General features: G+C 31.4%; 1 protein-coding gene and 1 long non-coding RNA gene across 18 annotated transcripts in view; one reads left to right on the top strand and one right to left on the bottom strand.

Annotated features, from left to right (window-relative positions):
• Positions 1-20,892, bottom strand: part of LOC124543059 (coiled-coil domain-containing protein AGAP005037) — a 199,338-nt gene that overhangs the window by 106,924 nt on the left and 71,522 nt on the right. The window contains exon 1 of one of the 17 annotated variants that reach the window (XM_047121091.1): positions 9,645-9,882. The exons of the other annotated variants lie outside the window; for them this stretch is intronic. The gene's annotated coding sequence lies outside the window, so the exon portion shown is untranslated. Of the gene's footprint in view, positions 1-9,644; positions 9,883-20,892 lie in introns of those variants that run through there. 17 annotated transcript variants of the gene reach the window in all.
• LOC124543065 lies at positions 2,725-6,875 on the top strand. Its single transcript, XR_006967428.1, has 4 exons — positions 2,725-2,916; positions 3,054-3,114; positions 3,670-3,701; positions 3,803-6,875. It is a non-coding gene; the product is annotated as an uncharacterized LOC124543065 (long non-coding RNA).

Genomic DNA, 20,892 nt, shown 5'->3' with positions numbered 1-20,892 from the left:
TGATTATTATATTTCATGTCTGATCCACTAATTGACGTAAACCTATACGTAATATATCGGCAGATATTTAGACACAAACTGTGCTTTAATTAATCGACCGATATGTTATATCAGATTTGAGATATGTCGAAACCTAAAGGCAATTCAAATTTCTGAGCTCTCGCTTATACCGAGATTACCTAGAAAAGATAATTGAATAATGAATAGAAATACAAAATAGAAAACTGAAACCGCATTATTTTAGTTTACGAAATATCTGTTTTCCTAGCGAGTAATCAAGTCAATGAAGATATGTAAATACGTTGAATCTTTTTTATTATTTATAATAATAGAAGTGTACATAACCATCAAAGAGGAAAAATTATGTATTTTCTACATTTGCAAGTAAATCTTTGAATGGATTATATGATATCATCCCCGATTCCATACGAACGCCTCTTCAATGCAATCTTATTTTCTGAAGAAGAATTTCACATAGGACTGTTTACTTTGATCCGCGATTCTTTTGTCATGGTTTGTACTTTCTGTGAATATCCAGATATGACACGATGAAATGACAATTCATTTATGTATCATATCAAGAGTATATAGAAACATTTTAAAACGATTTATTGCAATATACTTTATTATAATTAAATTGGAACAATGGTTCATTAAAGATTTAATTTTCAATTACATTTCACTAATACAATACTTCAATAAGTATTGCCTAGTTAATTTACTAATAATTTTAATTAATTATTAATAATGTTTTTTAAAATAATTAAAGTATTTTATTATTTGACGGGACAAAAATATTGTTTCGCATAAGCACTTTTGTTATTTAATAATGTTAATCTTACCATAGATAGCTGAGATGGCCCAGTGGCTAGAACGTGTGCATCTTAACCGATGATTGTGGGTTCAAAACCAGGCAAGCACCACTATATATATATATAAATGTGCTTAATTTGTGTTTATGATTCATCTCGTGCTCGGTGGTGATGGAAAACATCGTGAGGAAACCTTCATTCATTCATAGAAATTCTGCCACATGTGTATTCCACCAACCCGCATTGGAACAGCGTGGTGGAATACGTTCCAAACCAAGCTGTGGGAAATTTACAGGCTGTTACTTTAATCTTAACGTAAACATACCTGGGTCGTATATTCTATCGAGAGAAACAAAAAAATCTCAGAAGAAAATCTTACTTATCAAGAAAAATAAAAGAATAAACAAATACAAGTTTTGTTATGTATCACAATGAATACTGAATATCATTAACATATCCTGTGCAGTAAATATTAATTTTACTTTACACCGTGTCCAATAATAAAATCTACTGATATTAAGTTTATAAAGTCTTAAGACTAGTCTAAGATCTACCGTAGATAGGCCTAAGACACGGCAGTTATACTTAGCATTGTTTTGTTCCAGTTTGACAGGGGAGTGAGCCAGTGAAACTATAAGCCCAAAGTATTGAACATCTTTGTTATTGTGGTTATTAGCGCATTGATAATGTAAGGAATAGTCAAAATATCTCACCGAAGTGTAAGAGCAGTGGCGTCCACTTACCATTGAGTGACTCAAGCTCGCTCCCTACCTACGTTATAAAAAAGTTGCTTGTAATTTCTGATGTTTTTATTAAGCAAGTATGGAGTGCTTCACGTGTTTGTTTGTTTTTGAACATTGTAATCTGTGTATATTTTCACGTCAATGAATGAATGAAATGGCAAGCAACGGGTATGTCTTATCTTAAACTGCATAAGTGTGATTGCGGCCACAAGTGAGCCTATTCACCTACTACACAAAGACAGCTTACTGATTCGTAAGCTGATTAATTGACGTCAATTTGCTAATCGATTCGGCGTAGTCTATTCGCGATACTAATAATAATTAATATCATATCAATATTACCAATTAAATTGGATTTGCTTCAATGGCGAGTTACTTGTAGGGTTTTCTCGGCAGAATCTATTTTTGGACCAATTTTGAGATGACGATTCAAAGGTGCTTTTATGAGCCCACTCGAATGAATAATGTCTTAATTTCAATATATAAATCATTTCTTACAATTTCAGGTATGGAGAAAATAATAAAAATTCTAATCATCGAATATTATGTAAAGAAGTAAAACATTAATTAATACTTCACTAAGAAGATTATTCTTACCTTTGAGTTCAATTATTCGGGGATTACCCGATCGGTATGGTGTGATTTATGAAAATTACGAAGATGAAATTCATGCGAATAATAATAAAAAAATATTATATTTTATAAACAGTTACGTACTAAACATAAAAAACATCTTATTTTCATCGAAGAAATTCTCGGAAACCTAAGGATCTATTTATTTGTATACCAGCAGGGTTAAGTAAAATTGTGATCTCGTATTAGGCCCGCAAGCTCTGTTTCGCGTGCTCAACATTTCCATACATCTTATTACTAAAATAAAATAATACTTAGTGCAAGAAAACATAATATCAACTGTTATTGCAAGTACAGTTGACTGAATATTATGTACTGGTAAATATGTACATGCATAGCTGAATGAGCTCAGCAGCGCCACGCTTCGGATATTAAACGAAAACTTGAACTGAAAAAAGGTTCATTTCAGTGCAAGGGTGCAAGCTGCATTTCAGCGTTACCCGAGAAACCTGCTAGATGGCAGTGAACGAGTCCCGTAGTTTGCGAATGGGGCAAATCGCGGCGCTGCACTCAGGTGGCCAAAGGACTTGCGCCAATCAATACCCAGTATCCTTGAAATTGAGCTAAAAATAAAATCTTCCCGGTGGTGTTTGATTATAGAATTAACGTCATAAAATATTTATGATCTCAAGTGTAACGGTTTTGTTATTGCTGTGTTGAAAAACGAAAAGACGCAGTATTGTTTTGTAGCGTAGTTTTTCGAAAATGTTTACCGTCATTGTTTATATGTGAGTAAATGAATTGTTTATTATTTTCAACTGTATGTAACGAGCTATGATGTATCGATCTCTGAAAGGCGGTTGCCTTCACAATATTTCTTCTTCTAATCATTACGAATAATGATCATCCAAATTGGTTTTTACAGAGCAAACTGCGCGAAGAAATATGAAAAATCAGTTGAAACATTCCGGAGTCATATCGAATAGGTAAATAATGAAAAATTAATTAATAATCTCGTCTTATAATTTAATCTCAAAAAATTTAGTTTAGACGTAAACATAACAAGCAACAAGTAAAAACAATAACTACATTATTATGGGTATCGCGTAGTCTGTCAAGAATCCATTAATATCGCATCCATCCGAAAGTATTTCACTTTAAAATTAATGGAAACGGTCTACGCCTTACCTGAAATGATCAACATTTGTTAAATTTTTTATTCCAAACATTTCAATCAGTTATTGATTAGCTATTTTCATCGGGTCTTCTTCCATATTGGATCAGATTCAGGAACTGCATAAAATAATAAGTGTTACATAATAATTGTTAATAATCCTGTTCAAGCAACAATATGCCATACTTATATAGCCACTGTTAATGTGTATATATCGTTGCCGACTATGGGCCGTTATGACTGCACAGTCTAATAACCATGATCATACTTCATTTTAATCTACATTATTTTTTAATTTAATGATTCTCTTTTCAAAAATATTTCGAACACTATTTTTTTATTCAATTAATACTTCAAACTGTTTCAGGTGCAACGAGAACAGCCCATCAATTAAGTCATGTAAGTAGAACAATCAAATTATTGTTACATTTTTAATAAATAATATATAATAAGGAAATATTTTGTCATTGTACGATTAATTACGATTCTTAAAATTTCAGGAGGCGAGCACACCATTGACAAGAGATCGGAGCGTGCATCGTGTAGTACTGACGTGCAAGTAACACGTATAATAATATAATCGATGTTTACTGAAATGCAACAAATGTCTTTTTATGGATATTTTACTTGTTCGCTGTAAAATCATTGCGATTAGGAAAGTGATGTCAAACTCTTGATGGCTGCTCTATGTACATATATTCTTTATTTATTTCTGTTCTTTCCAAATCATCAAATGTCACCAAATATATCAAAGGATTTTTTTGCCAATGTCATGAAAAATATCGTTAATAAAATCGTAATTAGCGAAAATAATTTATCGAAGAAAGAAAAATCACCCTGACATTTTGCATCGCTCGATATTTGATCTGATACAGACAAATATATTTCTGAACTAGTTTTCGCCCACGGCTTCGCACGCGTTTAAAGAGAGCATATAGAGAGATACAGCAGACAGACAGACAGAGTTACTTCTACATAATATAAGTAGATCACTGACAGATGACTCATTTGAAGGGATTTCGATTAAAGATTTACTTTTTTTATACACATTCATAAGTATATCATTTACATATTTTTACATAAGTATCCAAGTCCAAAATTGATTTTTGTTGTCGCACAATATCAAAGTAAACAATGCTTTCGCAAAATGTTATGAGCTCGAAATATATTCGTCGGAAAATAGATCTTATTTTTAAATTATATATGTAACAATTTTGATAAATTCGCAATATTGACATTTGATGATTTTATAGATCGATGTGTTATGAAATGATGTTGTAGCTTAATAAATGTTGCCTGCTGCGATAACTCTATGCTTTATATTTAATTGTCAACTAAATCTGTGTTTGTGTGTGTGTGTATATTTCTTGTGTGGTATCGATACAAAGTATTTTGACTGTACATAGGAATACGATGTATATTGATGTTAGAGTCGTTTCTAAAACTACCAAGATGACTTGTTTCCTTGTATTTAGTTAAATGGTAGTTTTCTTGCTTGTGAATTAGCGTATATTCATGGATATAATTAGACGAACTTAAAAAAGTTGAAGTTGTTTAAACGCAACTTTAGGCGAATGTGTTATCCCAATTAAAGATTAAATGTATCGGTTTGAAATTAATAATATATACACCCATATAAGAGAGATTCATCTTGTATAGGTAGGTATGGTGACGCAACAATAATTTGTATTGTTCTAGTCCGGTTTTAAAAGTGAGTGAGCTGTAACTACAGGCATATGCGACGTAACCTGTTATCTCCCAAAGCTGGTGGCCCATTAACCTGTATTTATACACACTAATTATTTTTTTACGTTCCTTTAAATATGTCCATGAAATTGATTGTATGATTTATTTTTCAGTGTAACAGCTTGTGGTTTTAAAAAAATATGAAAATACAAATTTTAAGAATTTAATTTATCGGTAAATAAGAATATGCACCTCAGATTTTTCTTGAGGCTAACATATTTTAAATCATTGCGAGCAATTAAAAGTTGTACTTTCTCACGCTATTAAACTGAAAAGGTTAAGAAGCATTTATTTTAATTTATATTACCGTTTGCCTTTCATAGCTAGTATTATTATATTATAGCCTTACCGTACCGGCCTGGTTTCACATATTGAGAGGTCGTATTCGCTTTAGAATATTATGATTGTTTAATCTCCTGCAAAGTTCAACTTTACAGGTTTCAAAACTACTTAAACTTCAACGTTCAAGAAAAATGGCTTGATTATTTTTAACAAATCTATTTATACGTATTAAGCAGATTAAATATTGAGTATATTTTAGCATATTTGACGCTTAAATTGTACAGGAATAATTTATGATTTTAATGAGTTTTTACAAGTCAAATAGTCTTAGTGAAAATTCTGTTACAATTTAACATCAGATTACCAACGGCTGTGTAGAATTAATAACAAAACGCATGCTTTAATGAACATTAGAAGCAACATATTCTCCCAAATGGGTGTATCCAGTCGATCCTTCCTCGATTAAAAACTTGTCAAACGTAATTTATTATCTATATAAATAAATATGCTTTTTATTTCCCTAACTGAAATAAAATTCTAAACCAATAAACATAAAACATACACCAGAAGGTGCGGCGCGTTTCTGAGAAGGTTTTATTACATAACACATGGCAGACGGTTCCGCTTAAATTAATATAAATGAGTACCTTCTATGAAAATATTTATATATTTCATATTTATGTTATATTATTCTGCTCAAACGTACTTATACGTCGTTATATCGCTGAAAAAAGACATCTGGTGGTCAATATTATATAAAATATAAAAGTTAATTGTTATTAAATACTATTTGTGACATAAATATAAGAAAAATTCATAAGTCATGAGATGTCTTTTAATTGCTTTTTAATTACTTGCTGTCAATTTCTATTATTCATATTATTTGATATATTTTGTAGAATTGTTAGACGTAGTGACATTTAGTAGTATTTATTATTTTGAAACAGTTGCTTAGAATAACTTTTAAATACGAATATCAAATTATTACTATACTTTGTGTTTTATACGAAAAAGTTAAATGAAATGAAAATAATGAGAGATCTAATAATATTATTGAATTAAAACTTTGTCTTGGAATGAATAAATTATTTATTAGAACTAAATCGCAATGTATATAATATGATTAATAAGGTAAGTTAATTAATTACAACGATCAATAATTAAGATTACATTTTTATAGCCGAGATGGTCCAATGGTTAAAAGGCATCTTAACCGATGATTGCGGGTTCAAAACAGGCAAGCACCATTTAATATTCGTGTGCTTTATCTGTGTTGATAATTCATCTCGTGCTCGGCGGTGAAAGAAAACATCGTGATTATCATCGTCAAATTTCACAGAAATTCTGCCACATGTGTATTCCACTAACCCGCATTGGAACAGCGTGGTGGAATATTCCATATTCCTAACCTTCTCCTCAAAGGTAGAGACGGCCTTAGCCCAGCAGTTGCAAATTATATGATAGGAATTAACAAGCATTTTACACCGAAATCAATAATCTAAAACTATTATGACAATATAAAATAAGTTAATAATTTATATTAAATAAATACCTATTCAATATTTTCTGAATATATTTTTTCATATATTCCATTAATATAGTACATATGACTCAATTTGAATACAAACTGGGTCTTAGCCCAAGATAGCTGGTTCAAATCACGCTGAAGCGAGTTTCATACTAATTTGTTTTTAAAAATATCTTATGTTCCCTCGGTGAAGCAAAATAACGCGAGGAAAATTGCGCGTCACGGTTGTACCTACTTCTGCATTATACGTATCTACCAACAGAATTATGGAATATATCCTAAAAAGCAGAGGGTGCCTAAGTTCAAAAGCGAAATTTCTTTAAAAATCTTATACAAATAATAAATACGTTACTAGAGAATGTCCTACGTTCTATTTTTGAATTAAAAGCAAAATTAAATCTCCCTCTAGTAACGTGGGCGTGATCTTAGTTATCTCACTTAGTAAGATTGGAACAATTACTATGCGATGCTAATCCTGAATAATAAACCCACATCGAATGCACAGACAGGCACCGTACGTGTGTAAATATTTGACTCGGTGCCTGAACTTTGCTCGCTTTGAATTAATTATGTAGCTGCTCATATCTAAACATACATTATCGACATAGCTTCATTATAACCCTTATATAATATTAAAATACTCGTCTCTACTTGTACTTTACACACAAAAATGTAAGCCAACCCACTTTTTTATCGTACACTTGTAAATAGATTACACACGAAGGACGCGACGCTAAATTAATTAACTTTTAATAAAAGAAACTTGATAAATCCTACTTTTTTATAATGATTTTGATTGTAGTAGTGTTACTCACACTAAGACATTCTGTAAGCATGACTTACATTCACTTATACTTATGCACGACGATACTTTAATTCAACGTGACCGGCGTACTTACGTGAATTAATAGTTCTAAAAAGCTATATGTATTACAAGCCAAGTGAAGCTTTAAGCTCTTATTCAATTACAATACTATGAGATTGGTCTTACATGAATGTTACTAGAAGTTTTTGTTATTACTATATATAAGTATTTATTTTTCATTCATGAAGAAGTTTTAAAATATAATTCAGGTTGTTGTAAAACCCCACTAGATGGCGTTGCAACATATCATTATTGCAATTGCTATTTATATGTATATCTGGTTAAAAGGGTTATTGAATCATTTTAATATTGAAAATGTAATATTATTCTGGAATATAAGATTAGAAAGATTGAAATCCTCTCTTTCAGATTGAATAGCAATAGGATATTATATAATATGGAATAAAAGGATTACTTCCTTTATATTTAGAACTAGCGAACTACGACAGTCTAAGTAGATGAAACTCTTTACAAAGAATTAAGAATACACTAATATGATAGTCGTCTGAAAAGAACAGCTAAGGCAACAGCCAGATAGATATTGACACACATTAACACGCAACTGCGATGCTCTAATAATCTAATAATTATTGTATTCAATATTTACTGTAGTCTTGATTCAAGTTTTTCTGTGGAACTAAAATTTTCAAGAAGATATGGATTTGAAATAATTCCTATAATAATTTATTGACATATAAAACAATAAAGTCTTTATAATTTACACTGCCTTTCTCACAATAATAGATAATATACAGAAGATCAGTGTAAAAGAAGAGAGGCTTAAACGCGAAAAAGGTACCTTTGAAAAATGAGATTTAAAGTAAAGTTAGTAAACATCATTTCCCAAAAGTACAATTTTAGTAATTAAGCATTTCTTCTTTTCCACTTACGGTATGTAATTTTCCGTGCATTCAAGTAGCTTAAAGCTATGGAGATTTACAACTGTATTTAAACTTGTAACGAGGCATATAATACATGACCTCGTTACAATTTAACCCAACTACTCCAAACTTTATAATTATGTGTATAGTCCGTAATTATAATTTAAGATTTGAATAAATTTTGTCTCTGAATATTTATGAAAATTATGCAATATTAACATAACATCTACCTTGTTCAAGCCGCTAACTCATAAATCTTGCAGATGCCGAGTTTTGAGTTCAAGCTCCAGTTAAGGGTAAAATAAGTTTCTATCGAGGAAATCTCTGCATCGGCTGAGAAGTAATTCAATTCGCTTTACACTTTGGTCAGCGCCTGATTTCTTTCGGGTCGAACAAGATTACTCTTTCATCAGACCTCGACAATTAGAACCAGATAGTAATCATAGATTCAGAGAGAGTCGTAGGCCTTCACTATAACATTGTTCATGATTTGACTTCTGGTTGGTCTTTGAAATGGCTGCTGTATAAGTTAATATCGAAATTCGGTCATAATAACGTACGTATAATCACATGAATGAATTAAACTTAAAAAAATGCTATATGCGATACCATATTATTGTGTTATATTTTTGGCTTAATCTATAAAGTTTTATAAATATTTATTTTTTAATACTAGTTAAGTATAATATTTTGTATTCAAAAAATATTCGACTTTATAAGGTTTTATAAAAATTCAATTACTCTAAAACTGCGTTCAAAATTCGATCGTTACCATGGCAATGATGTCTGTACGTTATGAGCTGATCCGTAATGTTTGGTTAAAAATAAATCTTGTTTATCGTTACTGTTCCGTTCATACCGAAAAGTTAAGTAGTTTTAATTCGGTCGAATTAGGTCACGCATTCGACATACTAAGAAACTTCTGTAGTAAGTAAATATTGTAGCAAAATATGATTACCAAGCAATTCGTTATGTTCTAAGAAATATTAGTAGAGTCGAATAAGCGAATTATATTGTTAGTTAAAACTGTTCATAAGTACCTTAAGTGTAATAAATGAATCTTGATTAAACGGCCGGAATGTTGACGAAAACACAATCTATGTTTGAATGTTTGTTTTCACATTTTGTCACAGAACACAAAATTATCTTACAAATGCTCAGTGTTAAGGTAAGCATCAAGTCTTTATGTGAACATTGTCGAGTATGATAAATAGTGTCTATATTCGCGTTTCCCAATTGTTTTATACACGTTTTCAGAAAGCATTTCGTTTAAGAAGTCATAAGCTATCCACAAATTAACTAATACTGCATCTATTTATATGGATGATCGAGATGGGATGGCGTTCACGGTACTCTAGCTACTACTAGCACTAGATTCTACACTATTTCGCTAGATGGCGCTGTGCCTTTCCTTAGTTTTCAAACAACGTCCAATAGAGGCTCTACAAGCGCGGTTTGCAGTATAACTAAAGATCACTTACTATCAACTAAGATATATTAAAACGATAAACTGTTATAATTATTTTTAAATGGAGTACGCTGATAGCACGTGGTAATTACTACAAAATATTTGATGAGAGTTCTCATATTATTGTTTTATTTATTCGTCTTAACTTTAAATTTTGTTTCATGTGCCCCATAGAAATCGTAAGTGTTATTATAGCTATTACAGATAGGTTTTTTTTGACAGAGAGATTCATTACATATTTATACGTAATTACATGAAATATATATACAACCATTTATCTAGCAAAATATTTTAAAAGATATCACTGCCAGATAGTAATTTCAGGAATGAACACAATAAATCGATATTTCAAACGAATTTAGAGCCTCGGGTCACTAATTGCTAAATTAACCCGAATACCTAGAAATCTTAGCACTTTTACCTAAATTTTTATGATCATTTTATATTAATTCTATTTCTTTAACTTTCATCGTAAAGAAAATTCTAATAAAACAAAGAAATACCTCTGCGAATTATTAAATTAAATTCGGAAGAAGAAAGACTCTTGGATATAAAGCTTTAGTATATTAATTTTGTTACATTCGACTTTTTTACTTCGCCTTTGAAATATTTTTTGTAAAGTAGAATAGACAAGGCCAATCACCCCTCCTAATTGGTTTGGTAAGATATTAAATCTTTTTCCGAGTATTAGCTATACAATAGCCTGTATTTGTTCCACTACTGGGGTACTAAATGTTGTGGTAGCAGCACATGAAGTAAATTTTCATTCAATACATTTATGTTTCCTTCGGTGCCGACTTATAAGATGTTTTGATTACAAATACAAGTTAAAAATATATATACACACATACATACACTATTGGCTGTAATCTAAGAATACGTAATATAAAATTATATGAGAAAACAACTTCGTTCCGACTGAGTACTAGTACAGTACAGTACAGTAGTACAACGAACATCTTTTTTAATAATAATAATAATAATATATACTTTCATGTCATATATAATATACATATATCTAAATAATATATATTTTGATTTTTAGAATTGAATTATTACTTTATGAAATAAAGGTTACACATACATACTACATTGTGATATTGTTAATTTAATAATTTGTTTTGATATATATCTGCTATAAATATTATTACAAGTGCTTATTATGATATTTTTGTATGCATAAATATACCAAAAATGAGTCGATTACCAAGAATGTAGGTTAAGCTAAATGTAAATAGTCATTTATAAAATATTTATTTACGAAATAAATGAATAATTATTGATTATACGATTAAAATATTTTTAATCAACAATATTATATAAATCCCACAATGTATTTTAACATGTAACATACAAAACAAAAAAAGGATTTACTTACCTTAACACGAAATATAAAAATAAAATTACTTAACATTTGAGAGTCGAAAGATAACCATTCGGAATTCCATTCGGACATAACCAAAATATATCCTGCAGGTTCGTGCCTCGGGGGCTTTAGCCATCATGCCTCAACAGTATTTCAACCTTAACATATCCGACATTCAATTCTGAAAATTGATTTCGAAACAATACATCGCCTTTTGATAGCTTACCTATGTATTATTCAACGAAGTTAAAACATTTAATGTGTACGTGATGGAATTTATAGTTATAAATATAAATATTGATAAAGTACTTTCTCTACTAAGGTTATACATATACGGTAGAAATTCATCCAATCCTCTACCAATTGGTCCTCTACCAATTCATTGGTGGAGTCTGTCATCTCATATGGACTGTCTAGCTTTGGAAGAACATACAAATCACACTTAGATAAAATTTACTCACTTCAGTTGCGTATACTAAAAACTATAGTACCAGATAATATTAAAAGAAAACACAAAGATACAAACTATCATACCCTTTTTAATCACTGTAAAATCATGCCTATCCACAAAAAAGTGGAATATACGTTACTAAAAGAAGATTTTTTTAATGAAAACCTTAAAAAAATTTGCAACCTATAACTATACTGGGACTCGTGGATCTTTAAAAACGAAACTAGAAATACCTAAATATAATAACTTATACGGAAAACGAACATTAGAATATATGGTTCCAGAATTAATAAATAAATTACCTATAACATTAACAAGAAAACTTAATAAAGAAAATATCAAAAGTAAACTTAAAAATCACTTATTAAATTTTAATTAACTAATTAAAAATTACTTATATTCATTTTGTAAAACTTTCCATCATAAAGTAAATTTGGATTGTTTGTAACAGCCTGTACAATACACTAGGCGGGACGACCGGATCGTATTGTTTTCATCTTGCGTCATAATGATTGGATGATGAGAGTGTTTGTCGCTTCTAATTTATCTGTTTTGTATAATTTTCTTTGCCTACCCTGTTTTTGTTCTCTTTCTTGTTTTTTTTATTGATATTTCTTTATATAAATAAAATACGGTGACTGTGGTACACGGTAAAGTTTATAAAACTTATGCTGTACTATAATAATTTGTTGCTATTTTGTATCATGCTAAACGAATAAATAAATAAATTAAGAAATAAAATAACTACTGTAACTTCTTTAGAGTCTGCTCTTGCTCTACTGAGGTGGATAATATGGTAGAAATTCATCCAATCCATACAAATATACGATAGTTACATAATCACAAATTTTTATTAGTCATGGTTTTATTACTTCAGTTAATATTCACGTTTACTACACTCTATTTCTCGTCATGCTTCAACAAAGTTTATTAATTACCTATAAGATCATTATTATCTGACTAATTTACCAATGCCCTTAAACGAGTGATGGTTTGGTTCAATTATTTATAATTGCATGTGTCGTAAGTCGTGTAAAATCCGTACGATTTTACTGATGTATGTGACCTTATCCTTAGACCACGAAATAGACGAGACATTTCTAAAAATGAATAAAATCATCGCACACTGCTTCATTGAAGAACAACAGCGATCTCATGAAGCCACTTGCGGCCGCCATTTTTGTACATTGCAGAGAATCTCGATCGATCGATGCGTTAAGAATGAAAACTTTAGGACTACTTTTCGAATCGTTATATTGCTTCTGTAATTTACATCCGCCCTAACATACCTCCTTACAAAGAAGTATATCGGTACCACATCCACGTGCAAATCATCCCCACTCTCTGCTGAAGACTCCTCGATCTAAGATAGCTCGGTTCAGGTCATGTCATTAGACGATTTGTGAAAACCCTCATTCGTTGGAGTATTTCAAATGATCAATCTATTATTGAAGAACTTAGCAAAAGTATTGATATCGAAATCTATGTTTCGGAATATGTAAGCTACTGAATAACGTCGGAATCGGGTAAGGCGTATCGAAGCTTTCTGGTATAGCGCATATTGACTGCGAGTCAAGTAAACACGCACTTTTCGGTTTAAAATATTTTTCAGTTCAACTAAAACATAAACACATGTAACATCTCTCTCCCTTTTCCTTTAATAGACGATCCCTGAGCGTTACATTTAAATCATAAGATTCATCATTTTATTTGTCGTTTTATAGAATATCTAATAATCTTAATATTACGATTTAAATTTTTTATTTTTATAAATCTGATCCCAATTTAAGTAGCTGAAGCACTTGTGTTATGGAAATCAGAAGTAACGACGGTACGACAAACACCCAGACCCAAGACAACATAGAAAACTAATAATGATAATCTACATCGATTCGGCCGGGAATCGAACCCGGGACCTCAGAGTGGTGTACCATGAAAACCGGTGTACACACCACTCGACCATGGAGGTCGTCAAAGTTTCTTAAGATCCTAGTAATTTAATCCATACTATATAACCTTTAAAATGAGAAATTTAGTTTGTTACCTGTCCATGTTTCACCTAATTAACCGATAAACGTAAAATTTTACGTACACCTTGCAAGGGGTACAAAAAAAAACGACGAACTAACCTAAACCTTTCTTTAAGGGAAAGGCTTATTCGCCATCCAGCGCGCGTTAATACGTAAGTGCCAGAATTTTTATTCAGTTTTTTCACATTGCCTCCCTTCGTCGCTGAACACGAGATGAATTAATTATAAGCACAAGTTAAGCACGTCAAAAATATGCAAATCATGCAAGGTATTAATTGTATTGTTTTTAATGTTGAAATCCGTCGACTATATAGAGTAAAGACTTCATAAAGTAAAGCAAAATATTTGGTAACATATTTTATTTGCACGAATCGGAAGTTCGGTATTAATGAGCAATTTCGATTTGTATTCATTGTGATATAATGGTTTAACGAAGGTATTAACGGATTGAACGGATTAAGCAACCATTTTGTTATATTTATTCAAGTTCGATTACCAAATGATAAAATAACTTGTCTAATACTAAAATTGTAGTCGGTAAATCTTCCTCTCTGTGTACAAGGAGTACGTTGTTACTTTATCTAAAAGGTCTACGTCTCGTTGTATAAAAAGGAATGATACTGACAAATATGCTGATGAATAGCTGCTCTGCTAATGGACACTATAAGAAATTTTAAAGTGACGAAATATTAATCTAAGATGTTATGTTCCTGTTGTTTTTAGTCAAAAACAGATTTTTTAAACCTGAACAAATAAATACAGTGTTATAATATTGTGAATTAGTAATTCTGTAAAAAAAACTGATGAATAGGTTGTGCAAACGCAAAACAAAAAGCTCTACCCGTGAAAGCGTTACGGTATGTATGGCGATTATTATAATACTTGGATTATAAAATCCTAACAATATTTTCGTACTTTAAATTATATATTTTTGTGCGTTTTAAATGAATTTTTGGTTGGTTTAGATTGACGGACGATATGGGCCACCTGATGGTAAGTGGTCACCACCGCCCTTAGACAATGGCAAACAATATTAACCATTCCTTGTATTACCAATGCGCCACCAACAATAATTGGGAATATCTGATGATTGGGTGGTACTTACCACCAACCACTAATTAATAAACCTTAACCATTTATTAATTTACAATCTTTTCGACAATTCAAAATTTAAATCACTTAGTGTCTACGAAGAAAATATTTTCTTTAACAAGTACAAAGAGTATCATCGTACCATATCTATTTCGATGTACATAATATTGCGCTGTGAGATTTTAATATAGATAGGCGTTCCCGAGAACTCGTATAAATGATATTTGCACGTACGTACAACCTACAGCGATATAAATTGAAAATTAAAAAAAAAACGATATTGGAAAATAGCTTTTATATAGCTTCGTGGAGCTATTTTAATATAATATAGAAAATTTAGATACGAGGTGAGATTATGCAGCGCGTTGTAAAACATTTTAGTTTAAAATATTGGTTTAAATGTGCGTTTTACCCTCTTTAAATATCTCCTTTTATTAAATATACTTTATTTTTCAATTATTATTTATGCGTTTATTATTAATCTACAATATTTTTTTACAACAGATTTAACTTTATTGGAGAATTTGCTATAAAATATTGTCAGTATGTCTGGATATATGCTAAACAGGCGTTTATAAAATAAATTATTAAATTTACCATATATTTGTAATTTTATTTAAAATAGGCCGTCATCTATATAAATCGAGTAACAGGTCGGCAACGCCTACATTAGCACTGTGATAAATGTTGCCATTCTTACATCGTCACGCGGCTCCCATTTTGAGGACTAAGATGACACGTCCCCTTTGCTTTTAAGGACTGACTTTTCAGCCTTCAAACAGAAAAAGAACAAAATTAAGTATTGCTTTATACTTTATACCCAGAGCTGCTAAAGTGCTAAACTCTGGTCTGGACCGGCCTGGATTAAGATCAAAATGTAGCAATTTGAGATAATTTGACTATTAGATAATTTTGCAATTTATTTTTATTATAGATATCATTGATTTGAGAACATGTTCGTTTAGTATCTATTTTCTATAATACAATTATAATTAAATAGAAGACCAATATTAAGAAGACGTTACGTCGTATCTCGAATAGTTAAGTCAAATATTTTATACTCTTTGAATGAATTTCTGAAACTCTAAACCAATTTTATATACATATTTTTTTAGGTTTTTCTTTTTGTGATAGGTGGCTCACCTGATAGAAAGTGATTACCACCGCCCATAGACATCTGCAACACTGGGGGACTTGCAGGTTTGTTGTCAGCATTTAAGGAAAGTTTACGCTCTTCTCTTCAAGATTCTTACGCCGTATCGGTTCCATAGAGTGTTTGTGCAATGCAGAAAATGTCTTAAAAATCGCGATATTGTGGATTAATATTACATTATTCTGAAAATATGCTGATAATGTCATCCTGACCTATTTCGGTCACTGTAGTCACAGTCACCTCATGTGCCTTCACGACCGAAAAGGGTTTAGGCGCAGGATCAATGTCTTTACGTGTTTTTTGAAGGTCGTTGACCCTGCTAAATTACAGACTCGTTTATCCTTTGATAATTTCTCAACAAAAATAACAAAAAACTATACATATACATATTCAATGTTATCCGTACTTTATCAAATTAAATAATCTAAGTGTTCCGTGTATGAATAACCACGTAATTCTAAAAGGAATTAAACATATTTTACATAAACACGACGCTATTAAAAATGTTTCTTTTATTTAAAACTACAGCAACATAAAAATGTGTTATTAAGAATGTATTGTTATTAAAATTACGGTGTGACCTACTTGTACCTCACTATTGTGCAACTAACTAGTGGTATCATCTAACCCGTTTCAGTGAACTCGTTAAGCCGCGAACCATAGCCATTGTATTGCAATATATTTTTCAATACATAAATCAATCCTTTAAAAAACCAGCGTTTTATCAATAAAAGCTTAGGTTGAAGAATTGAATTGTCATAATAAAAGTAAAATAATATTTAGCAGATTTCATAAATGAAAGGACGTTATATACGTTGATATTTGGTGAGAAATTGTAGCACAATATTGAACTGTTTTAGGAGGCTCGTGTGTGATGACGTCAAACGTCATAACGCTCTCTGATCCCCTCATGCCACAGATCTATACTACAAATACATTTCATCGCTGTATATGTACTTGCGTTATGACGAGTTTGTTTCCTTGAGCGCCCTAATCCCTAGAACTACGTGAACGTTCACCAAACGTAAAGTCACCAGCATATTTTCTGCTTTTATATACATACATTTTTATACACACCAATTGTAGTTCTCCGCCTCTACGCTCTGTAGACACTACTAAGAGGAACCGTTTGTCATGTGATGGGAAAATCATATTCTGTCTCGACGTCCACACTAGGGTTGGAAGTAGCCTGCTTACAGTCGGCGGATGACTTTGAGTTATTAGTCGAATTTAGAAAACTTTTTAAGCTTTTTATAGCCCAACTCTTGAGGAAGCTAGAACAGGAACGTTGCTGCGGAAAAGCTAGTATTTTTACTATAATAAGAATATAAATAAATATAAATATAAGACAACGTCATATACATTACTCTGGTACCAGTAGTAAAGTACTTGTGTTATGGAAAATCAAAAGTAACGAAGGTACCACAAACACCCAGACCCAGGACAATATAGAAAACTAATGATAATCCACATTGACTCGGCCGGGAATCGAACCCGGGACTTCGGAGTGGCGTACCCATGAAAAACGGTGCACATACCACTCGACCATGGAGGTCGTCAAATATAAAATATAAGAATATAAACCGTGTATGTTTTAATTTTATGAAACAAAATCTAATTAAGCACCGAATAGCACCGCATTGCATATCAAGGAAATGTCAAAAAGAGTCGAACGAAATGTCGAAAACGAGACGAAAACGCATTTAACTATTAAATAAGCATGCATTACATAAAACGGGAAACGGAAACAGACCGAGGAGCGAGACCGAACTCCATTAAGCATGTGACAAGATACCTCACATATAACATATGGTTTATGTAATAACCGGTTTATATAATATAACGTTGTATTAATTGATTTGTGAGTATAATAACTAATTATTTGTAAACAAGAACGAATAAATAAATGCTCCAACATTGATTTTTTTCTACTTTTTCATAAAGAACCATCAACAATTGATTAACTGATGATTTCGGGTTCAAACCCAGGCAAGCACAACTATCTCGTGCTCGGCGGTGAAGGACAACACCGTGAGGAAACCTGCATGTGTCTAATTTCATTGAAATTCAGCGACATGTGCATTCCAACAACCCGCATTGGAACAGCGTGGTGGAATATGTTCCAAACCCTCTCCTTAATGGGAGAGGAGGCCTTACCCCAGCAGTGGGAAATTTACCAGGCTGTTACTTTACTTTACATCAACAATTCTAAACAATGCTGTAGATTCTACGAGTTTCTAGTACCTATATTATGCTTAACCAAACCCTGTTACCAAGTAACACTAAGGAGCAATTCGTGTACATCTTAATAATAGGCTAAGAACCCTTTTTGAAGGTTTGGTACTTATATCACCACTCTTCAATGCAAGGTTCAAAATCCTCGCGTAGTAAACACAAAGTTAAAACATGGAAACTAATATTCCCGGATTTGAGATCTCCAGATAGGGACCAATACATGAATAGAATTAGTTCAAAATAATATTTTTAGTATTAGATGATTTGTGTAGATCTCTACCTACTATCTATACGAAATTATACTTATATAAATAATAAATAAATATGAGACAACATCACATACAATAATCTGATCCCAATGTAAGTAGCTAAAGCACTTGTGTTATGGAAAATCAGAAGTAATGATGGTACCACAAACACCCATACCCAAGACGACATAGAAAACTAATGGTAATCTACATCGACTCGGCCGGCAATCGAACCCGGGACCTCGGAGTGGCGTACCCATGAAAACCGGTGTACAAACCTCTCGACCACGGAGGTCGTCTCTCTATATAGAATTATACTTGAGTTTAGAGTAAACACAGGTATAATTTATCCTACAAAATTGTGATTTCAATTTAATTAAAATCAAATGAAATTAGATGGAAGCATTTGATTTGCACGCTATAAATTATTTAAAAAACTCTACGGGAAGACATCGTTCAAATGAAAAATATTTTTGGGACATTCTGTTGCCCCATTACCTCCATGTCTCGAAATCTGGCCCTGCCTCGGCTTTTACTTAATTATGTAGCTTAATTTGTGAGTTGAATTAAAATATATTAAATATATCTTTCAACTTTTTACAACGAAATGCGTTTACCAATATTGAACTGCGACCAGTGACGCTATTACGGATGTAGCATAGCAACTGCTATCAATAATTTGTTACGGATTGATATTTACGAATAAAAGGTCCCGATATCAATTTCGTAGCGCTTTCATTTGTTATTCTGGTTGACTTATTCGATATAAACATAGATTTATTATTTACTAATTAATTGCTTATTATATCTCTAATCATTTTCAATTAAATTTAACAGCCCTTAATAAGGATAATTCTCTTTCGAAATCCCGCTTAATCAAGGCAAACTAAATTAAACCAAAATAGATTGGGCGTTAGAGTGAAGTTCCTGTGATCTCAAGAGCGTCTGAAAATAATTCACATACTGTTGACCTAGAATACGGTACAGTTTGGAATGCTTTTCTTCTTAAGTGTAGCGTAAAAGCCACTTATAAATTTATAGTTTTAAAAGAAATGTTATTAAATATTTCATCTATAAAAATAAACTTGGACATATTTTGATATATTAACGGATTTATATAGGACTGTCCTGAATATGAAGAGTTTATAGCCATCATATTCGATGATTGCAAATTCAGCCATGCACCACTGAATTTTCATAAAATCAAAATTAAAATAGACTTTATTCAAGTAGGCTTTTACAAGCACTTTTGAATCGTCATTTAATTGAAGCTACCACCGGTTCGGAAAGTAGATTCTACCAAGAAAAACCGGCAAGAAACTCAGAAGTTACTCTTTTTCAACATTTAAAAAATACAAAGTCATAGTTAATACAATTATTTAAATTAATATATCCTCCTTGGAAGTCAACAGGTATTAACTCCACGCTTTATTATCATCTATAAAATCTTATATCGAATAATATGATACTTTTCTAATGGTGATTAAGAAAAATTAAGTGTTGCAACTAGTGTTTATATAATTTTAAGTCAGAATATAGTTAAAACACCACCGTTAAACCATAAATATCATAACCATTACACGAACGAGTCTTTATTCATACAGTGTTATTATTTCAGCAAGATTCAAGTACGTATGCAATTAAGATTCAACCTTTTTTAAATAAAAAAAGCATTGTGTTCCCGCTATGATTTTTGTATTTTAATGAAGGAAGACCTGCTTTACTGACATTATTATGTAATGCAAATTATCGTACCGACCTGTGAGATAATCCACTGTACAGGGCAAAGGCATGTGAAACCGAACGATGTGGAATCAAAGCGTTAATTAATATTTATAATAAATACATTTCAAAATCTGTAAAGGAAGGCAAACATTGGAAATTTTCCTATTAGAAATTTTGCTAGTTGTGTTCCTACCAGCTAACCAGCGTGGTGGAATAAACTCCAAGATTTTTTTATGTTCTATCTGCGTTTCGACGGAGACATTTATTTGGTGTTATTTAATTTAAATATGACTAAAAATTAAAACACATTAAAAATATTAATGGATTTACAGTTTAACTATTTAATACAAAGAAATGTCAGATTGGATAAATTTTTCCCTCGATAGAAACTTACGAATGTTGTTCAAAACGCAAAAGAAAACATATACGGTTTTCCATTCTAAAGAAAGAAGTAGAATGTTCAAAGAAAAGTGATACATTAGTATTCACTTCACTTTGACGCCTCATCCATTAAACTAAT

The sequence above is a fragment of the Vanessa cardui genome, chromosome Z, assembly GCF_905220365.1.
Source record: "Vanessa cardui chromosome Z, ilVanCard2.1, whole genome shotgun sequence".
Lineage (NCBI taxonomy): Eukaryota > Metazoa > Arthropoda > Insecta > Lepidoptera > Nymphalidae > Vanessa > Vanessa cardui.
Note: the sequence above shows the minus strand (reverse complement) of the source record. Positions and strands in the feature narration are given on the sequence as shown.